Below are 21206 nucleotides of genomic sequence, written 5' to 3' on the forward strand. Positions count from 1 at the left end.
AAAGCAGGCCAGCGGGGTGGGGCGGAGGGCGGTGGTGGGGAGCTGCTTAAAGTGACAAGACCCCGTTTCTGAATGGCTTCCGGGAAGGGCCAGGGGAAGGAGGCCCAGGTCAGAGCAGGGGGAGCTCCAGACAGACCCTCTGTGCCCCCGCTGCCCGATCCTGGATGAAACATGGAGAGAATGCCTTCAAGGAGGGAGATCTGGGCACACATGCGACCTGCGAGAGGCAGAGTCGGTGACAGGTGCGTCTTGTTTTTTAATAAAGAGCTTGTTCCTAATCAGATCATGGCACTCAGAACTCTTCAAAAAGCTTCTTATTTCACTCTGGGTAAAAGCCAGCGTTCTCGCAATGGCCTACCAGGCCTGCAGGATCTGCGGCCCCCCGCCCTGACCCCCTCGACCTCAGATGGCATCTGCCCCTCACTCTGCTCCAGCCACACTGGTCTCCTTGCCTCGCCAACACGCCTCCGGGATCTCACACTTGCTGTGCCCCTCGGCGGGAACGCTCTTCCTACAGATGTGGATTAGGTTGGGTCATTCCCTCACTTCCTGTCTTCACCCAAATGTCACCATCGCAGTGACCTCTTCCCTGGGAGCCACATCTAAAATGACAAGCCATCCACCCGCCCCACCCACTCCCTGTTCCATTCTCCAAAGCCGCCCTGGGTTTCTCCTGCCCGAGCGCCACCATCCAGCCCCCCGTTCTTCCTTTTTCTCATTTATCACTGGCCTCCCTCCCTCCAAACGTAAACCTCACGAGGGCGGGATGTTGGCCTCCAGCACCTGCAGTGACCAACTGAGTGCCCGATGAATGAATGGAAATGGAAAGTGAGTGGCCGGGGGTAACAGCCCAGGACTTGGAGCACCACCTCGCCTGGCTCTGAACCCTCAAGGCTCTCCTCAAGCACCCAGTTCCTCTCCCCTGACCCCACCTGACCCCACGCTCCCTCAGTCCTGCCCTCTAAACCCTCGTCCTAAGCATTTTCACTAGGACACATTCCCAGGGTCTTCTGAGGGATCCCCCCGGCGACTCATCTCTGTGTCACCAGACCCCCGCCCCCAAAGCTGGGACCGACCCTCTCTCTGCCCGGAGAGCAGCTCAGCGTGGGGCTCACAGCTGCTGCCAGGGTCCAGCTCAGCTGCTGGCAAACTCCTGGGCTTGGATTGTTTTGACTTGAGTCGGTGAAGCTGAAATATTGAGTCACAACGGCCCTAAACTTCATTACCAGCTCTTAACACAGATTACTAAGGGAAAAAAAGTTGCTTTTAATTGCTTTTCCCGATTAGCATTTCTGGAGAAGAAACTAGTGTTTAATTACACCTTTCCTACTCTTACCCTGTTGGCCACGCGGGTCCCAACCCAGCCACCAGAGTCAGGCCCAGGCTCAGAAAAGCCCCTGCTCCCGAGGGAAGTCAAGGAGCCGGACCGGAGGGGAAACTCAGGAGGGGAGCAACCCCCAGGCTTTGGGGCAGAGAGCAAGCAGCAGTGGTGTAGGTGGGAGCGCGGGCAGCATCCGGCGCCCTGGGGAAGGCGGGCGGCAAGGGGATTGCTGGCTACCTCATGCCTCGGAGAGGTGGCTCTGGGGCTCAGGGCCTTAACTTAGACCAGGCCTGTTCCTGGGTCGATTCCAGAACAAAAGAGGATGGGAAACCTGGCGGGAGACAGAGAGGAGGAGCTTGAAGGCCGACATCAGAAGATGATGCAGTCGGGGCACCGGGATTGCTCCACGTGTGAGACTCGACATCACCTCTCCAATGCCAGCCTTTCTCACTGCAGGTGATCAGGGACAGAGGCAGGGCAGGGTACATGGTGTCAACCCCTCGTCTGCCACACGGCGTCAACCCTCCCAAATCCATGGGTCGTCCCATCCTTTGGAGCAACTGTGTCACCTGCTGAGAAGTACCCCGAGCAGCTCCAGATAGGGCAGGTGCTCCCAGCCCTTCCCAATCCCTCCCTCTTCCCTCGGACGCGTGCATGGCGGGACGTGGGGGTTTCCTGCATCTGCTCTGAAGGCAGAGGGCATGGGGAGAACAGAGGAAGGAGGCCCAGCCTGGGGCGCTGGCACCGTCAGGTGGAACGCTTGCCCAGATCAGAAACCAAGAAGATCAGTAACTTTTCCCAGACCAACTCCCAGCCACATCTCTGCCTGATCCAAGGTGACCTTGGAGTCCACCCACCCTCTGGGGCGCCACATCACGGCGGGAGGTGGGGAACCCTCTTGCTCCCACCCCTCTGCATCTCCCACCCCAGCTGCAGGCCCTGAAACTGCCAGCTTCGCATCAGATCAAAGCCGTGGAGGATGGCATGAGAACTGTCCAGTCCAGTTAGGAGTGAAGGTCACGGATCTAGTGCAGACCACAGAGGCAGAAAGCAAGAAAAACCTCCCACGCGTGCACAAATGCACACACCTGCCACCCGGACACGCCCTCCCCCAGGGCCGGCCCAGTGTTCTGAGGCTGGCAGACACGCCCAGGAAGACTGGCTGACACGCCCCTCGGAGCCCAGGCAGAGGCACCAGCTGCAGGCATAGGACAGCCCCACCCCCACCCCCACCCCCGCTCAAGCCGCTGCCCACCTGCACTTCTGCTCTCTCCCGTCGCTGCCCCTGGAGGTCAGGCCTCCAGAGCCTCCTACAGGGCCAGGCTGCTGTGCCACACATTGCTTCCCACTGGGGACCTCCCTCACGCACCCCCCACCCTCACCCCCGCAAGACATCATCAGCCCTCCCTTCCCGTCACCCCCCTGGAGGTCAGGTCTCCAGTGTTCCTGGAAGGCTGGGCTGGCCCATATGGCTGGGAATACGTTGCCAGCAAGGGCAAGTGCTCACGGGAGCCCGCCAGCCGGCTGTGACAGCTTCAGGCTCGCCAGCCAGGCCTCTGGCTTGCTCCCGGGCTACAAGGCAGTGCCCAGGGTGGCTCGGGGCGTGTCCGGGGGAGCTGGGATCACTGCTATCACAGCATCGATGCTGGGACTACCTGCCCCAACCTGGCCCTCACAGATGGTGTCAGGTCCCAGGAGAGAGGAGCCTCACGTTAGAGGCCCCGGAAAAAGGGAGACTGGCCAGGGTCCCACACGAACTGGGGCAATTCACACCTTTGCAAGTGGCAACACTGTTAGGATCCCTGCCGATGGCGGCGGGGCTGGAGGCTAGGCTGTTCCCGTGGAAATGTGGAGGCCTCAGAAGAACCCATCTGCCAGCCCTCCCAGCTCATCAAGGCTCTACGTGACCCGGCACATGGAGAAAGGTGGGCACAGGTCACATTCAGAGCCGCAGTGGGAGAAACTGTCAACGTTTAGACCCAGTCTCAGACCCAGCAATCTCAGACCCAGCACAGAACCCAGGGAGCAAAGACACAAAGCTGGCTTCAGTGCAGAGCCAGGGCCAAAGGGACAGTGTGTGTCCCGGCCTGCTCTCAGGCTCACTCCTGAAAACCGGCTGAAGAGACGCAGTTCCTGCCGTGAGGAGCCCGACCCATCAAACGCGCCTTTCTCAGCAGCCAGCGTGGTTCCCAGATGCACTTCTCCCCTCAAGCATAAGACCTTATCCCTCTCACAGCCATGGGTCGTTCTTGGTACTGTGGCTTTCAGGGGGCATGAGAGAGAAGATGCAGAGGCATGAATTGGGGGGATCAGAATGCTGGAGTCATCCTGGGGTCCCCTTTTTTCCTTGCCTTGATGAATTCATCAGTGAGTCCTGCTAACTCTCCCTCTACACACATAGACTCTGACCCCTTCCCCGGCTGCCCACCTCTTCCTCACCTCGCCACCATCTTTTCACACCATCTGGCCTCCCCGTTTCTTCCCCAGGCAGCCCCAACTACCTTTTTAAAACAAACATCAGCTGGGCACAGTGGCTAACGCCTGTAATCCCAAAACCTTGGGAGGCTGAGGTGGGTGGATCACTTGAGGTCAGGAGTTCAAGACCAGCCTGGCCAACATGGTGAAACCCCCGTCTCTACTAAACATACAAAAATTAGCTGGGCATGGTGGCGCGTGCCTACAATCCCAGCTACTCGGGAGGCTGAGGCAGGAGAATCACTTGAACCCAGGAGGCGGAGGTTGCAGTGAGCCTAGATTGTGCCACTGCGCTCCAGCCTGGGTGACAGAGTAAGACTCTGTCTAAAAAAAAAAAAAAAAAAAAAAAAAAATCCCTGGTGTGTGCAGTGGCTCCTGCCTGTAATGCCAGCACTTTGGGAAGCTGAGGCAGTGGATCACAAGGTCAGGAGTCGGAGACCAGCCTGGCCAAGATGGTTAAACCCCGTCTCTACTAAAAATACAAAAACAAAATTTAGCCAGGTGTGGTGGCGGGCGCCTGTGATCCCAGCTACTCGGGAGGCTGAGGCAGGAGAATCACTTGAATCAAGAGGTGGAGGTTGCAGTCGGCCAAGATCGTGCCACTGCACTCTAGCCTGGGCGACAGAGCAAGACTCTGTCTCAAAAAACAAACAAAAACCCATCACATCACTTTACCTCCCTGCTCAAAACCCTGCAGTGGCTTCCTGTCACCCAAGCATAAAATCCCAGCTTCTCCCCCGGCACACGAAGCCCTGCACCTCCCGACACCCACCCTGTCCGTGCCCGGCCAGTCGGTCTTTCTTCCCAGTCACTGAATGTACTGCGGGCCTTCTACCTTAGGGCCATTAGGCTAGTTGTTCTCTCTTTCTAGAATATTCTCCTGCCTGCTCTTCAGTGGTCTGTCCACTTCCTGTCCTTTGATCTCAGCTAAATGTCACCACGTCTCTGAGAAACCTCCTCTGAGCAGCCCGCCAGGAGTGCCAGGCAGTCACTTCCCATCACTATGTCCTACTCCCACTCTCCGCTGGTGTCTTCCTTGTTCGTTTTGTGGGTTTGTTTCGTGCTGCCTCCCCTACGGAATCCATGAGAACAGAAACTGTCTTGTCCGCTCTGTTTTCTGGTGAGTGACTAGCAGACTCCAGACCCTCTTCTCTTTATTTTATTTTATTTTTTTTTTTTTTGAGACAGAGTCTGGCTGTGTTGCCCAGGCTGGAGTACAGTGGCACAATCTCGGCTCACTGCAACCTCTGCCTCCTGGATTCGAGTGATTCTCCTGCCTCAGCCTCCTGAGCAGCTGGGACTGCAGGCATGTACCACCATGCCTGGCTAATTTTTGTACTATTAGTAGAGATGAGGTTTCACCATGTTGGCCAGGCTGGTCTTGAACTCCTGTCCTCAAGCGATCTGCCCACCTCGGCCTCCCACAGTGCTGAGATTACAGGTGTGAGCCACCGTGGCCAGCCCCAGATCCTCTGTAACTGCTGAATAAATGCAATTGGCTCTTCTGCAGAGGAGCCAGAGATGGGGGGAAATCTGAGCCAGACAGGGTCAGGCCTGCTGACCAGACCCGAGCACAGGCTTGCCCCCAGCCCACACTAGAGAAGCATGACACCTCTGAGCCCATGGGTCACCCCTGCCACAGAGGACCCCCGACTGCAGTGCAGCCTGGTCACTGGAAAGGGCTAAGTGAGGAGGGACTTGGCCACGACATTCTCTCTCAGAGCCCTTGGAGTTCCCAGGCTTCATTATCAAGGCCAAGACAGCCGATTCCAGGATGCTGGTGTCCCGCCGGACCTGTGGAGCCCATACCCCACACCAGCTGCAAATCCCAGCTTGCATGACCCGCGGGATCAACAGCGAGTGGAAACTTTGGAAAGGGAAAAACTAATGGGAGTGTTTTGCCCAGCTTGAGAAGAAAACAAAAAGCCTGTTACTGAGAACAGAGCAGGCAAGCATCCTCTCAGAGCGGGCTCCGCAGGCACTCTGACGGCCTCTTCATGGGCAGGGCACGGAGCAGGGCTGGGCAAGACCACCCTGAGGCTCAGACGCACTGGAGCCATCGTGATCATTGGGGAAGCAGAGTCTGTTCAGAACAGCTGGGAAGGTGTCAGAGGTGCAGGCACCAGTGCCAAACCCAAGCAAGACTTCGGCACCATGCAGCTGCCCCACGGCCTTTTCCAGGTGACAGTCTACATGGCCCCAGTGCTAACCAGGGGACAATGGCAGCACATCCTCAGTACAGCCAACCAACTGCAGGAGCGCGATCGCATTCTGGACACCAGGAAGAAGAGTCGCAGCCACACGGTTGCCCAACCCCTCCACAGCCACCAAAGGCGGCATTTGCATCTGATTTGCAAATCCCTGGGCTGTATCCAGAGCTAGTTCCTGAGGAGGTATGGTCTGGATTCAGGCAGGTCTGCAGCTTCGGGGACCTACCAAACCCCAGTGGGCACCAAGGCACCCATCTCTGCAAGCGCTTCCTCCTTGCAAGTTCAAAGTCCAGGGCTGCTGAGCCCAGCCCCAGAGGGAGGGGCAGGACACACCTGCCCAGGGTGACCATGGGGAGGAAGAGCACAGGTAGGTGAGCCAGGGCTGCCGGCTCCAGGCTGCCACAAACAGGAAGAGCCAGCCCCCAGCCTGGCCCTCCCCAGACATCCTCTAGGCCCTCGGCCTCCGCCGCCTCCCCTGGGCCTTGCCCATGAACTTCACGAACACCCAATCCCTCTGGAATGGTTCCTTTGGGATCTCAAGAAAATACTGAATAATGACCAACATGCAATGAGTCACTCACTGTGTGTCACGCCCTCACCCCAAGAACTGCCACGTTTGATACCTGCAGGTGAATATCTGACCCCTCCCTGGGGCGATTTCCAAGCCTGGGTCAAAAGGCACCTACAGCTCCTCCTCCATGAAGGGTCCTATTGGGGCTGGAGAACCACCAAACACACCCTCATAAATCGTCCCAGGCCAGCTCCTACCACACACGAGCTCACAGCGGAGCAGCCTCCGGAGATGGAGAAAGGCTGGAACTACCGTCCGGCTCTTCTAAGATGAAGCTCCAATCTACTGCTTAGATCTGGGAGTGGCAGCTGATGGAGAACGGTCCTTGCCTGCAAAGCCTGGGCGCCACTGGCACCATTCAATGTCATACCATAGAAACGCTGGGAAGATCCTTAAAAGCCCATTTATGCCACCTTCTTTATTTCATGGATGGGGAAACCGAGACCCAGAGAGTAAGTCGTGAGTCGATGGCAAAGCAGGTGCTGTGCCCCCGGGCAGGGCTTTCCGCTCCATCCCACACTTCCTTCATTTACACGGATGGTGCTCAAGCTACCACCGTCGGGATCAGAACCTGCTGGGAAAGGTGAGTCTAGGCTCTGCATGGTCCGCACCCTAAGGAGCAACCCCCACATTGGCCACCCACGCTTCCTAGTGGCATCTTGGGAACCGGAAGCAGCTACCTTTGCATCCCAAGAGGCCAGGGTCCGAAGTCCATTCCAACACGCGCCACTGGGGAGTTGCGAGAGGCCCTTGTAAAGAAGGGGTCGATGGCCGTGGCAGCTGGGAGGGTAGGTGGGAAGGAGGAGTCTTTGCCTTCAGTCAGCAAGGTCTGTGCGCCTACCAAAATGAGAGAGAGAAACAAAAAAAAGGTTAGGCTACAGCCAACACCCCCAGAGCCACCCCGCACTGGAGGACAATGGAGGGTAAGGTTCCAGCAAGGTAAGAGATTCTCATTCCTGCCTGCCGATCAGCGGACGGCATTGCCACGGCACGTACCATGCCTGACTCTGCAACCAAGGCACCCTTGGCACAATTATTAGCCAATTGCTACGTAGCTGTCCCACTTAACAAAAGCAGCAAACAGGTAGAAACAATACTGGGCCAATCAGGTGCCTCCCCGGGTAACACAGACGGATCACACCCAAGGCTCGGCATCCAGGGTGAAAGGTCAGGCCTGAAAATGGATCAAGCCAGTACTGGAAACAGATCAAGCCCATGCAGCCAAACCAACCCCTGGGTTCTCGAGGCCCTGCTCCTGCCACACCTTCCCTGCACCGGTTGGTTCCCAGCTGTTCCCCTGACCCCCGGGTGGCCTTCTGGGAGCCTCTAAAAAGGGAATCAACAGGTGTCTCTGCAGCAACCCAGGATGATGAAGTTAATTTCTTCTGGTTTTCCTTCCCCACTTCCATTCTGCTGCCGCGAGACTCACTTTCATAAAAAGAAGAGGGCGTGGGCCACACCCTGAGAGAGGGCCGCTGAGATTCAGTTGTGATAGGTGTTGGGACACAAAAAAATGGAGCCAAAGAAAGTTAGTGCCCTGTTACCGGCCACCTTTGTGTCAATTTAAACAAATATTGTGGTGTTTCCATGGTGATTCCTGTTTTGAATATCCACTACACTCACTTTTTAAAGGGCTTTTCCTGTTTGCGTTTCAACTTCAAACCTGTAAATATTTTCAGCATTTTCAGAAAAAAGGACCCCATGTGCGTGCAAACACAAATACGAGACCCGGCGCGCGACCTCCCAGCCCCGGAAGCCGGGCCTCAGGATGTGAGCGTGGGGTGCAGAGAAGTCGGAGGGGGTGCTCGGTCCACTCTCCTGCCCACCCTGCCTGCGGAGCTGGCATCAGGAAGATCGCTGCTGCAATCCTGTCCCCTTCCTTCTACCTTTGTGGGAAGATTGCAGCATCCACAGCAGCTCTGCGTTCCTAAAGCGTGTGAGCGGGCTGGGCCCGGCCTCTGCAGTGTGGCACGGTGTGGGCAGCTGCCCTGCAGATTCTCCAACTCGGCCCAGCCCTCAGAGTCCCCGGAGGCCTCGCAGGAGTGCCCGAACCCCTCCCCTCCTGCCTCCCAAGGTTGGACCTGAGTGTGAGGGGGAGTTGGCTCTTTGAGGGTGAGGGCTTGGGCATCAGCTCTGCCCCACCTCGGCTGGGGCAATGCCACCGAGGCTAGATCCTTGGGGTAGGACATCAGGGATGGACAGCATCCACAGTCCAAGGCTGGGATCAGCCCAGCTCCCATCCCACCCCTCGGCCCCACACAGGGTTAACAGCGGGTTTCCTGGTTTCCATGGATTCCCGCCAGGCCCCTAATGTGAGTTTCGTGTGATTTGGGGGAAGTGGATTTCCTTTGTTTTCCAGTTTGGGAATATTTTTTTTCTTTAAAAAAGAGGAAAAAACACTTTAATGGAAACTTCAGGGCCACTGGGAGACTCACTCCTTTGGGCTCTGAAACTCCCCTGCCTGTCAGTTCAGAATGCCTTAAAGCCCTGGGCAGCCCATTCACCCACAGAATCGCTCTGGGCTGGGAGAAGGTGTGCCTCGGACCACATACACTCCTACTCCCAGAACGCTCATCTGTTGGGGGTCTCCACTCTGACATCAAATCAAAACGACCCCACCTAAAAGCCAGCGACTTAAACCAGAGCTGACACGCCCGTCTTCCAGCTCTGTAAAACGGACACGTACATTTCCCCAGAGAAAAGGTCAAGAGAAATACTTCTACCTCCCCAACTCCAGGCAAGGAACTGGCAAGACCAGGGTCTGACCGCCGGCCAGCGGTGAGCAGCCTGTCTTCCGTGTGCTTGGCTTGGGGGTGGGGGGTTCAGTTATGGAAGGAAAGGGGGTTCCAGGCCCTGGTGGGGCCCTTGTTGGGTCTCTTCCAGCGGAGACAGGGGCCTGCCCAGGGCAGAGGGTGCTTCTCAGCTTTGGCAGCAAGAACCCCTGAAGAAAGGGTGTGGCCAGGCCGCCTCCTCCTCCCCCACAGTCTTCCCCATTCCTGCCATCCTCCAGCCCTGCTGGAGGCACCCCTGAACACATCTTCCAAGGGTGTGGCCTTGTTCCGGGACTGTCCCCAACCAAGTGGCCTGACCCACTTACCAAACCAGGGCACAGGCCCTGGGGCCTTCCCTGCACTCAGGCTCTCCCACAGCACAGGCTGCAGGTGCAGAGTGCAGAGGCCGGGTCTCTCCGACCGGCGGCTCCAGGGTGAGGAGGTGAGAAGCTGAGTGAGCGTGCTTACAGAAATGACACCGGGCTGAGAACCGGAAGTCATGGGTCTGAGACCCAGTTCTGCCCCCGAAACCACCACTGGGTCCTTCGACAAGCTGGCTCCTCTCCCTAAACCAAGATGATGCCTCAATCTTCCCTCCCGCCTCGCAGGCTGCACAGAGGATCAGTGAGGGACGGGAAAGGGCATTGACAAGCACTCTAGAAACGTCCAGAATCACCATCACCCTCTCCTTCCCAGCTTCTCCAAGGTAGCCTTCCGAAATCTACCTGGGGGGACCCCCACCCCGCTGTCTCTCCTTCTCCTCCGTCCTCCACCATGGCATTTAGATCCATGAACGAACTAAAGTAATTCGTTCACGAGTCTGTCTCCACCACTGGACTTTTACCTCCTCAACGGCAGAGACCGGGTCTGGGTGATCCCTCTGTGCATCCCCAGCATTTAGCACAACAGCTGGGCCACCGTGGGCAGTGCACGTGTTGGTGGAACTGAACCAGTCCCTGACTCCATGTCAGACTCAGGTGGGCCCTGCGCAGCTCGGTCTCTCTTCTCCAACAGAACATTCCATTGGCTGTTTTCTTTTTTTTTTTTTTTTTTTTGAGACAGAGTCTTGCTCTGTTACCCAGGCTGGAGTGCCGTGGCGCAATCTCAGCTCACCGCACTCTCCACCTCCCAGGTTCAAGCGATTCTCCTGCCTCTGCCTCCCGAGGAGCTGGGAATGCAGGCACGCACCACTGCACCCGGCTGATTTTTGTATTTTTAGTAGAGATGCGGTTTCACCATGTTGTCCAGGCTGGCCTCAAACTCCTGGCCTCAGGTGATCTGCCCACCTCGGCCTCCCAAAGTGCTGGGATTCCAGGCGTGAGCCACCGTGCCTGGCCCTGTTGGCTGTTTTTGTGCCCTATCCTGTTTAGCAATTCCCTGAGCCCCAACCGGTCCTTGGTCTCTCCCGCTCCTCTGTTAGCCCCATGAATTAACAGCTCTCAGGTTCAAGGGAGCCCCTTAGTTACTTGATCCCCTCCAACCAGTTCCAATAAGAATGGACCAAGTGCCAGGAAGCATGCTGGGCCTAAGGGCACGTCGGTGAGCGGCCTCTGCTCCCTGCCAATAGGCCTAAGTGAGAACTCATGGTATGAACCAGTCGGATGCCTCCTATCTGCCACGTGCCCTATGTGCATGATCTGGCCAAATCTTTACAACACAAAGGCAGAAATGGTTATGGTCCCCGTGGGTAGATTAGGGAGGGCAGGCACTTCACACACAGCAACTTGCCAAAGGTCATACCGGGCTCAGGTGCCAAAGCCAGGCCTGGGCTGATGGGCTCCGAGGCCCAACTCACTGAAAAGGTCATCCTCCTCCCCTCCTTGCGGTCTCAGCAGCTCCCACAACGGACGCTCTGGCCCCTCCGGAATCTTGGTTCTCCTGGCCTCAAAACAGGCCTGCACCTAGTGCCCCAGAGCCACCAGGCAGTGCTCACATGTCACAACCAGAGGTTCAGGTGCTTCCGGCCGGGCTGAAAAAGGGGGGAAGTTGAGGCCTGTGGTAACACCTGGTGAGCAGGAGGCACCCCTGAACACATCTTCCAAATTGGGTCTTGGCTGTGGCCATGCCCACTGCAACCAGTCCTCTGATGTGATGGGGACAAGGCAGCCACCTCCAGGCTAAGTCAGGAGGTCCTGTGGGGATAGGACAACTTCCATTTCTTCTTTCCAGATAAGGGGAAAGTGAAAGGGCTTTGTCTTTGGGGGCGTGGGGCAGAGATTTCTGCTGCCTCCCCGCCACAATGAACATCAGCCACAGAGACTCTTCCAGGAGGAAGCAGAGCCAGAGAACACCGCGGTCTTCACCCAGGGGAATGTGGGTAGGGGGAGGCACCCATCACCTCCCCAAAGGAGGGCAGACACTGGGAAGTGGGAGGAAACGATTTCTGTCCAAGAGGGTACGGAGTGGAAGATGAGGCCAGGGTGGGGAGAGGACAGAGTGCTAATGAGCAGATTTCATAAACCACCGAGCGAAAACAAAAACACAGACGTGCGCATTGCCCAACTCCAGGGCTGTATGGAAAAGAAAAAAAAAAAAAAAAAAAAAAAACAATAAAAAATCCACATCTTAATACAAAAATCCTCCACGATGTGTTGTGGCACGAAAGTGTTTTTCACTGCATTTTTCATCTGTGATCTCACACGGCCCACGACGGGTGCGCCCAGCGCGGCAGGTATTCGATGGTACACAAACAGGGCAAACACACACAATGAGCCCAAACAAGGGCAGTCGACATGCAAATCCGTCCAGGCCGGCAGCTCGCGGCTGCGAGGGACCTCCGGTGACCGCCTCATTGGCCCTGTACACGGGACCCTTTACATGTCTGAGGGAGGGACAAATGGGGCAAGAACGCAGCTCAAGTGCAAGGAAACCTGGGAGGTTCTGAATTCGCAGAACCCTGCCAGCGGAACTCCCAGCCAGCGGCTTCTGCGCCCCTTCTGCAATTTCGGTACTGTCCACTGTCCTGCTGCCGGCAGGGGACAGGGAGGGGACCCGCGCCCCAGAGGCCCCTCCTCCGGATCATTCACCCCACAGTTACTATCTGTCTCCTTTCTGCTCCACCCCTCCCCCCTTTTTAATTGTTGGATGAGTTTACAGAGCTGTGTGCCAAAAACAATCAACTCCAGGGAACAGAGTTATACAAAAAAGGGCGTGTCGCCAGAGGGAGACGGATATCCATGGAAACCACCACCTTTTCACAGCAGCCTAGGTGAAGTTTGGGTGAGGGGACGTGTGGGGGCTGGGGAGACGCGCTCCACTCAGAGCAGGGCCCCAGAAAATGCAGGGGGTCACTGATGATCTATCCGAGGGAGCTAAATACTCTGCAGAGGGTTAGAAAGTGGAGTCAGTCACAAAACACACGTTCAGCATGTGCACGCACACACACATACACTCACACTCACACACACACCGCTCTGCCAGATCACTGGGCAGCATGCCACCACGGTTAAGCACACAGACTCTGGAGCCAGACTGCCCAGGGAGGAATCCAGGCTCTGCCACTCACAAGCTGTGTGGCTCTGGGTTAACGATGTTAACCTTTCTGTGCCTCAGTTTCTCTATCAGTAAAATGGGGATAATGATAGCTCCTTTGCATACGATCATGAGGATTAAATGGCTTCTCACGTGTAACTTGCTGAGGACAATACCCTGGACCAAGCCCCCTAGAGCCACCAGACAGGGCTCAGACATCACAACCAAAGGCTTAGGTACTTCTGGCTGGAATGAAGGTGGGGGAAAGGTGAGGCCTGTGGTGTGGCCCAGCCGGAGTGCCAGCGAGCAGGGACTTTACAGCACCACAGGGTAGGTGCTGTCAAGCATCTGATAAATCAATCACAAAGCCTAAACGCAGAAAAAGAAAGGTTTCTAGACCCTGCCACAGAAGAGGAAAATGATAATAGTTCATGTTTAGTAAGCACTGTGTGCTCAGGATTTTAATATACGAATGCATGTCGCCGTCACAAATTAATATCTATAACCTGCGATGAGGTAGATGATTATCTCAACTGGAGGGTGGAGGGCTGAAGAACTTGGCCCCATCCAAGGTCACACACAGGGACACGATTTAACCCCAATTGCCTGATGCCTTGTCACTACACGGCTTAGTAAGGTGGGCGGGGAGGGAACGAGGGAGGGAAGGGCACTCAGGAGGTTCTCTTTCCTGACTGGCCTTAGAGGCAGAGTGGTGGGACCTAGAATCATTCTTCCCCAAACTTCACAAGGAACACAGAAAGCCTCTGTGCCCGTGACCGCTGGTGGAAGGAACGAGGAGTGGGGAAAAGATGGGGTGGCCAACAGGCCTGGGTGTCTGCATTCCTCATGCGTTCCAACCCTAGTCCTGACCCCAGGAGACCAGCAATGTCCTCTGGCCCTTGCCTCTACCCAGGCAGGCATCTCCAGAATCAGGAAGTCCTGGAGGGCAGACAGCAGAGCTTGAGCCCCACCTCCCTGAGACAGAGGCCCAAAGACTGGGACAGGCCCTATTTCCAGGTCACAGCCCTGTAAACAGCCTGATTTTCCACCTTCCCAGAACGCAGGCAGGCAGGGTTCTGGGAAGGTGGAAAATCAGGTGGACCCAGAGGTCCGGTCCATACCTGCTGGGAGACCAGGCTTGGTGGCTCAGCCCTTTCTGCCATCGACAACCCAAAGTCATTCAGATATTTCCTCTCTCACTTGGTTTTTAAAAAAATTTAATGTTCTCTATAATTCATCCATCCCAGAAGATAATCGATAGAGCCCGTAATGAAAATCTGAGCCATATTTTATGACCCGCTGCGAGCAGAAAGGGCCACATCAGCAGGTCCGGTTGCGGCTCCCCGTCTCTGTCTTGCCACTGCCCCGGGGATCACTTCCCCTGCTGGCCCTGCCCACAGCCCTCGGCCCACCACCCTGGCATCATCCCAGTCTCCCAACGCCCACTCCAACCCTAGCCACACGAGGGTCACCCACCACTGCAAGGTCTTCCTGGAGCAGCCCCCAGACCTGGGCCCCAGCCCGCACCCTGGGATCTCACAAGTGTCTTGACTGAGTCAGGGCCCTTCTGGGAGCTGGAAGACCCTTACAGGAGTGGGAGGCACAGGACTCAGGGAGCCAGGCCTGCCTCCACCATGCTGCTCCCCAGGGGGCGGGCCACCCTGCTCTTAGGGGGCTCCCTTAGGGGCCCCCAGGGTGTATCTTGCTCAGGGCAGGGTGGGTCATTATTGTTCATTTGCTTGCTTGTTTTTGACACAGGGTCTCACTCTGTCACCCAGGCTGGAGTGCAGTGGTGCAATCTCGGCTCACTGCAGCTTCCGCCTGCTGGTTTCAATCGATTCTCCTGCCTTAGCCTTCCAAGCAGCTGGGATTACAGGTGCTCACCACCACACCCAGCTAATTTTTGTATTTTTAGTAGAGACGGAGTTTCGCCATATTGGCCAGGCTGGTCTTGAACTCCTGACCTCAAGTGATGTAGCTGGCTCAGCCTCCCAAAGTGCTGGGATTAGAGGCGTGAACCACTGCTCCTAGCCTTCGGTTCATCTTCACTCCCTCAGCCGAGGCCCTCCTCTCCCTGGACTCCAGCCCTCTGGGGTGAAGGGCACCCCTGGAGGGGTGCCCCAGAGTGCTGGCGGGAGTGGCCCCTCCTGCCCAGCCAGAGCCCACTGTAGGGGAGGGGAGGCAGAGCCCCGGCCGTTGTCCTGGCATCACCACTGAGAGCCAATCAGTCGGCCAGGCTTGCTCTTCCCAGAATCCCTCACTGCCTGGCACCAATCAGAGAGCACCAAGGGCAGGTGCCAGGAGGCGGCAACTCCTGGGGACCAATCAGAGCCCAGAGGATGCATCAACCTCCCAGGAACAACAACTCAAGCCAAGCTAGGCACGGTGGCTCACGCCTGTAATCCCAACACTTTAAGAGGCTGAGCCAGCTACATCACTTGAGGCCAGGAGTTCAAGACCAGCCTGTCCAACATAGTGAAACCCCGTCTCTACTAAAAATACAAAAATTAGCCAGGTGTGGTGGCAGCACCTGTAATCCCAGCTACCCAAGAGACTGAGGCAGCAGAATCGCTTGAACCCAGGGGGCGGAGGTTGCAGAGAGCAGAGATCGTACCACTGCACTCCAGCCTGGGCGACAGAGCAAAACTCCATCTCAAAAAAAAAAAAAGGAAAAAAAAAGAAAAAGAAAACTCAAGCCAATAAGAGAGTGTGATTCAGCCACACTATGGAGCACTACGCAGCCCTTACGAGACAATTGGCAAAGTGGGAGACGGTTCAGTGAAAATACTCCAGTGCGGTGGAGGACGCTGTCCCACACAGCCACTGGCCACATGCGGCTACTGAGCACCAGACATGCGGACAATGTGACTGAGAAACTGAATTTCCAATATTCTTTTACTTTAATGAATGAAAGTTTAAAGAAGCTAGAGGCTACTGTATTGGATAGCACAGGTTTAGATAGATAACTCATCAGTGTAAAACCTTTAAATGTCTATTATCCCAAGACAGTGGGAACAGTCATTATTAATGATAATAACAGAAACAGAAATCATTAATTTTTTTTTTTTTTTTTTTTTTTGAGATGGAGTCTTGCTCTGTCACCCAGGCTGGAGTGCAGTGGCGCGATCTCGGCTCACCGCAACCTCCACCTCCCAGGTTCAAGCCATTCTCCTGCCTCAGCCTCCCGAGTAGCTGGGATTACAGGCACGAGCCACCACGCCTGGCTAATTTTTGTATTTTTAGTAGAGATGGGGTTTCACCATGTTGGCCAGGCTGGTCTCGAACTCCTGACCTCAGGTGCTCTGCCTGCCTAGGCCTCCCAAAGTGCTGGGATTACAGGTGTGAGCCAGCACACCCAGCCATAAATAGTATTTAAGGGTGCTATGTGCCAGGTTCAGTGCTAACTATTTTATGTATGGATCATTACCCCAAATCAAGGACCAGCCTGCAAGATATATTCCATCAGTATTCCCACTTGACAGATTAGGAAACTGAGGCTGGGAAATGTTGAGTGACTTACTCAAGGTCATACTGCTGGGTGGCAAAACCAGGGATTATGGCCACGTCTTTCTGTCTCCCTAACTCACAAAACACATTTTTAAATTCTTTTCTTTTCTCTCTCTTCTCTTTTTTCTTTTCTTTTTTTGAGACAGGGCCTGGCTCTGTTACTCAGGCTGGAGGGCAATGACATGAACTCGGCTCACTGCAGCTTCTACCTCCTGGGCTCAAGTCATCCTCCCACCTCAGCCTCCTAAGTAGCTTGGACTATAGGTGCACACCACGATGCCCAGCTAATTTCTGTATTTTTTTCTGTTGAGACAGGGCTTCACTATGTTGCCCAGGCTGGTCTCGAACTCCTGAGTTCAAGTGATCTGCCCTCTTTGGCTTCCAAAAGTGCTGGGAGTACAGGTGTGCGCCGTCAAACCTGGGTGACATTCTTTTCTTCATACCTTTTTTTTTTTTTTTCTGTATTTTTCAATGCACCATGAGTATGAGTTATAATCAGGGAGAAAATACATATTTTTTAAAAGACCCTAAAAGGAGGCAATTCCTTTTTTCCCAGCAACACAGTGTACGGAGGGGATAGTGGGGCTCCAGCCAACTGGGCCCCTACCTGTGGGGTAGGGAAAGGAGCCAGCAGTGCGGTCTAGGACCCCTCTGCCCTGCATGCTCCCACTGCCCAGATGACACGCACCCGGGAGCCCCGAGCCCACAGATGATGCTGGGCCTGCCATTCTCTGGCGGCCAGGCCACCAGTGGGACCCAGCTTCCTCCCAGCCCCACCCTGAGTCAGTTTCTGACAGGTTTCTCTGCAGTTTTGCAATCATTACCTAGCTCTACATCTTAAAGACGGCAGCAAGCCATGGCTGACATCTGCAGTGTCAGCCCACACCTCTTTTACTTCGGACCACCCTTTCCCTCTGCCTTCCAGAAAAGCCAGTGCTCTCAGGATAGCGAGGAACGCTGGGCCAGCAACCCCAGCCCCAGTCCCACTGTCCGCCATGGCATGTGCAAGGAGAGACGTGCTTTTCTCAGGAGCGGTGGTCACTGCCCCCAAGCATCTCCTCCTGGGATTGCATCTAGGTTCAAAACAAGGGGGACAAAGACAATTCCCTTGAAACGTCAGTGATGCGAGGTCAGGAGTTCGAGACCAGTCTGGCCAACATGCTGAAAACCCGTCTCTACTAAAGATACAAAAAATTAGCCGGGAATGGTAGCCCATGCTTAATATTCCAGCTACTCAGGAGGCTGAGGCAGGAGAATCACTTGAACCCTGGAGGCGGAGGTTGCAGTGAGCTGAGATGGCACCATTGCACTCCAGCCTGGGTGAAAGGGTGAGATTCCTTCTCAAAAAAAAAAAAAAAAAAAGAAAGAAAGAAAGGTGATTGATGAAGGCAGAACAGCCAGAAATGGAGGCAGGGAAGGTCCCTAGTGGCACCTGCTTTTTATCTATAGCTCCAACCTGGGGATGCGGGCTAGGGAGCAGCCGCCTCACTTGGTCTGGCTTCCCTGTCAGCTTGTTTTTCCCCGGAGAGGCACAGATTGTTCTGGTTTCAGGCAGGTTGGGGAGGAGTGGGGAGGAGGCAGGATAAATGTCCTTACTTAGAAGTTTTTTGTTATGATGATGATTATGGATTTCGGTTCCCTCCTGTCTGCAGTTCTCTGCCGTTTCCCATCTACCTTCAGTTTCCCTTGGATTTCTATATTTATTTTTGGGGTTGGTTTCAGGTGTTTCTAGGTTATCAAACGATCAGCCCTGTGAGGTACGCTGGGTGTTTCCAGAAATTACATCACAAAAAATCATGCAATTAAAGTGAAGGGAAAAAAACATAGCTGTTGCTTAATTTTGTATTTTAATTAGCGACTTATTGTAAACGGAGACTTAACATGGAGGAGCCTTGTAAAGCCAGTAAACAAGTTTTTCTAATAAATTAATTTCACCTCTTTCCTCCTCCTCCTCCTCCTCTTCTTCCTCTTCCTCACCAGCCCAACTGTCACCCTCTAGATTTTCTCTTGGCCCTTATTTTCTTTCTTTTCTTTTCTTTTCTTTTTTTTTTTTTGAGACAGAGTTTCTCTCTTGGTACCCAGGCTGGAATGCAATGGCTCAATCTCAGCTCACCATAACCTCCACCTCCAAGTTCAGGCAATTCTCCTGCCTCAGCCTCCCGAGTAGCTGGGATTACAGGCATGCGCCACCACACCCATCTAATTTTGTATTTTTAGTAAAGACAGGGTTTCTCCATGTTGGTCAGGCTTGTCTTGAACTCCCGACCTCAGTTGATCTGCCTGCCTCAACCTCCCAAAGTGCTGGGATTACAGGCGTGAGTCACCAAGTCTGGCCTGCCCCTTATTTTCTATTCTACTTCTTGATCTTTGCTCAACACATATGAGGAAAAAGAACATCCCTGAAATAAAACTGGGAACTGCTTGGCACCCAGGACTCCCCCTGGAGCCCAGCTTCCAGCCTTGACAGTGAGGATGCCTGCTGAGGACCCGGCATGAAGTTGGCCACGGCAGTCCCTTGTCCCGTCCCAGCCCTGTTTGCTGCTGCCAAGTCCCTCCTGACTGACCCCCAGGGACCTCCCCGCTGCTGTCTGTGCCCTGATATCAGCAAAGGACAGAGAGACAAGCCGGGAGCAGCACTGACTGCCAAGGCAACGGTGAGAGGGTGGGAGCACGTGACAGCCGGGGGCAGCCTGCAGGAACAAGGTGAGGAGACCCGGAGAGAGAGGGAGGCTCGGAGAGAGAGGGAGGCTCGGGCGGGCGCTGTTGTGAAACCTAAGACACCTCTGGTTGCCTGCAGGAAGGAGGAGAAGGGGCACGGGAGGGAGAGAGAAGAGGCAGCCTGGAGCTAGGGAGAGAAGCTGAAATGAGAAGGGTCTGCCCAAGCCACATCGTGGCTGGGAGAAAGAACGCACCCGTCAGTCCCAGGCACCCCCAGAGGGCTAGCTCCAGGCTGCTGCCATTGGCCACATGCCCCTGATGGTCTAGAGTTCTGCTCCTTCCCCATAGACACTTCCCAGATTCAAGGGAGGAAGCGGATTGGTCTCTCAGCCTTGTTTCTCGGAGAGAAGGCTGAGGACCAGGCGTGAGAATCCTCAGGGGTCTCACACACCCCAGGGGCTGAACATGGAGAGAGGAAGGGTCGGAGGGTGCCCTTGCTCTCTGCCCAGTCCTGCCATCCTGAAAAGGGCAGCACATCCCTGGATGTTCTCCCACAGGGAAGACCCCGGGAAGCTGCCTCTGCCACACATCAAGAATGGTCACCACTTCGTACCTCAATGTCCCTGTTCCCTGGGGAGCACGCGGACCCTCCTGTGACCCCAGAAGCTCAGCCCGGTGAAGGAGGGCGGAGTGTCCACCTGAGTGCCACATGGGTGCATGCCTCCTCCCTAATACTGTCATCTAAGCCAATGCAGAGACCCTGTAAAGGAACAGGTTTGCTTTACAGACTCTCTCCCGGAGCAGAACCCCACACTGGCCACTTTTACTTTGAGCATGAAGAGCTGTGCGGGTGGGCTCAGCAAGGGCGGCCCCGGCCCTCTCCCTCCCACCTCCTCCCCCTCGCCTCTGACTTGAAGCTCAATCTGGGACCTCTCCCTGCCATTACAGCAGGTGGCCTCACGACCACATGGCAGAGGATGGGGCTCCCAAAGGCTCTAGAGCACCTGGTGGCAGAATCCTGGCCCCAACTCACTAAGATTCCCAAAGAAAGGAAGGAGGGGAGGAAGGAAGGAGCGCGGAGAGGAAGGGGCTGGGTGCCCATGTCATCGAGCACCGGTGGGAACCCAGACCCAAGCCCACGACAGATCCTGCTCGGTGCGGCTTCAATCAGAAAGGAAAGCTCCCATCAAACATAGGCTGGGCAGGGATGTGGGCACTGAGATTAGGGATTTGGAAAACCATCTGAGGAACCCGGCCTGGGAAGACAGCAGCGGGATTTAATACCTTATCCCGGCTGTCTGGTAAACACCCTGAACCATCCTCACACTCCGTTAGGCAGCCTCGGATCTTCAGGTGTGCCGGCGACGGGCAGGTAGAGACAGAAGTGGGCAGAGACAGGAAGGGAGGGAGTGTGGGCTGAGGAGGGGGCGGGGGTGGAGCTGGCCTGGGAGGATCGGATGGGTGGCAGCCAAGCCAGACAGTCAGTGAGACAGCTGACAGGTGCCAGGGAGTGGGGCCCGGGAAGGGAACGGGCGAGTGGGGATCCCGAATGGGGGTCTCGCACACCCCGGGAGCCGAACGTGCTGAGAGGAAGGGTCAGAGAGTTGTGGGCAGGCTTCGGGCTTCCAGCTTCTTGGGGTACCTGGCGGAGGGACACTATGGACCGGGCAACAGGCTCCCCCAAACCAAGCAGGATGAAGCAGCAGGTGGGGGCTCCAGCTTCCAGGGGCAGCTGTGGTCAGACTGGACAGCATCTGTGTGTGTGTGTGTGGGGGGGGTTACCCTGTCCCCAACTCTCTCACACACACACATCCCATTCCAAAAAGCAACCCAAATCACTCCAAATGGAGCTTTCTCCTAATCCAGGCTGGGGCTGCCCTGTGCTGAGAAGAGGCTGCAGGGCGGGAGCGGCCCTGTGACTGCTCAGCGGGGCCTCATCTCTCCATGGACGGGCTGGGGAGATCCAGAGCAGACGGGTAGAAAAAGAAGCATCTGGCGGTCCTGGCAGCTCCGCGTGGTGGTCCAGGGCAAACTGCCTTAGCCCTGACCCCATCACAGAGGTGGGACGTGAAGGAGGGGGCCGGTGCCTGCAAGGAGGCCAGGCACTCCCGGTGTCCTCCACCACCAGGCCTGCAAGGGGCCCTGCGCCAATCTCGTTTTCCCATTTCTGTCCGCCTGTGGATTAATCAGAGTTTGGGTGGAAATCCACCCCGAGTGTCCCC

The 21206-nt window shown here is 55.7% G+C and overlaps 1 protein-coding gene across 1 annotated transcript in view; it reads right to left on the reverse strand.

Annotated features, from left to right (window-relative positions):
- The window catches only part of CASZ1 (castor zinc finger 1), a 160648-nt gene that overhangs the window by 116485 nt on the left and 22957 nt on the right, over window positions 1–21206 (reverse strand). The window contains exon 2 of the mRNA XM_074380050.1: window positions 7258–7414. The gene's annotated coding sequence lies outside the window, so the exon portion shown is untranslated. The remainder of the gene's footprint in view (window positions 1–7257; window positions 7415–21206) is intronic.

This window comes from Saimiri boliviensis, chromosome 11, assembly GCF_048565385.1.
Source record: "Saimiri boliviensis isolate mSaiBol1 chromosome 11, mSaiBol1.pri, whole genome shotgun sequence".
NCBI classification, from domain to species: Eukaryota; Metazoa; Chordata; class Mammalia; order Primates; family Cebidae; genus Saimiri; species Saimiri boliviensis.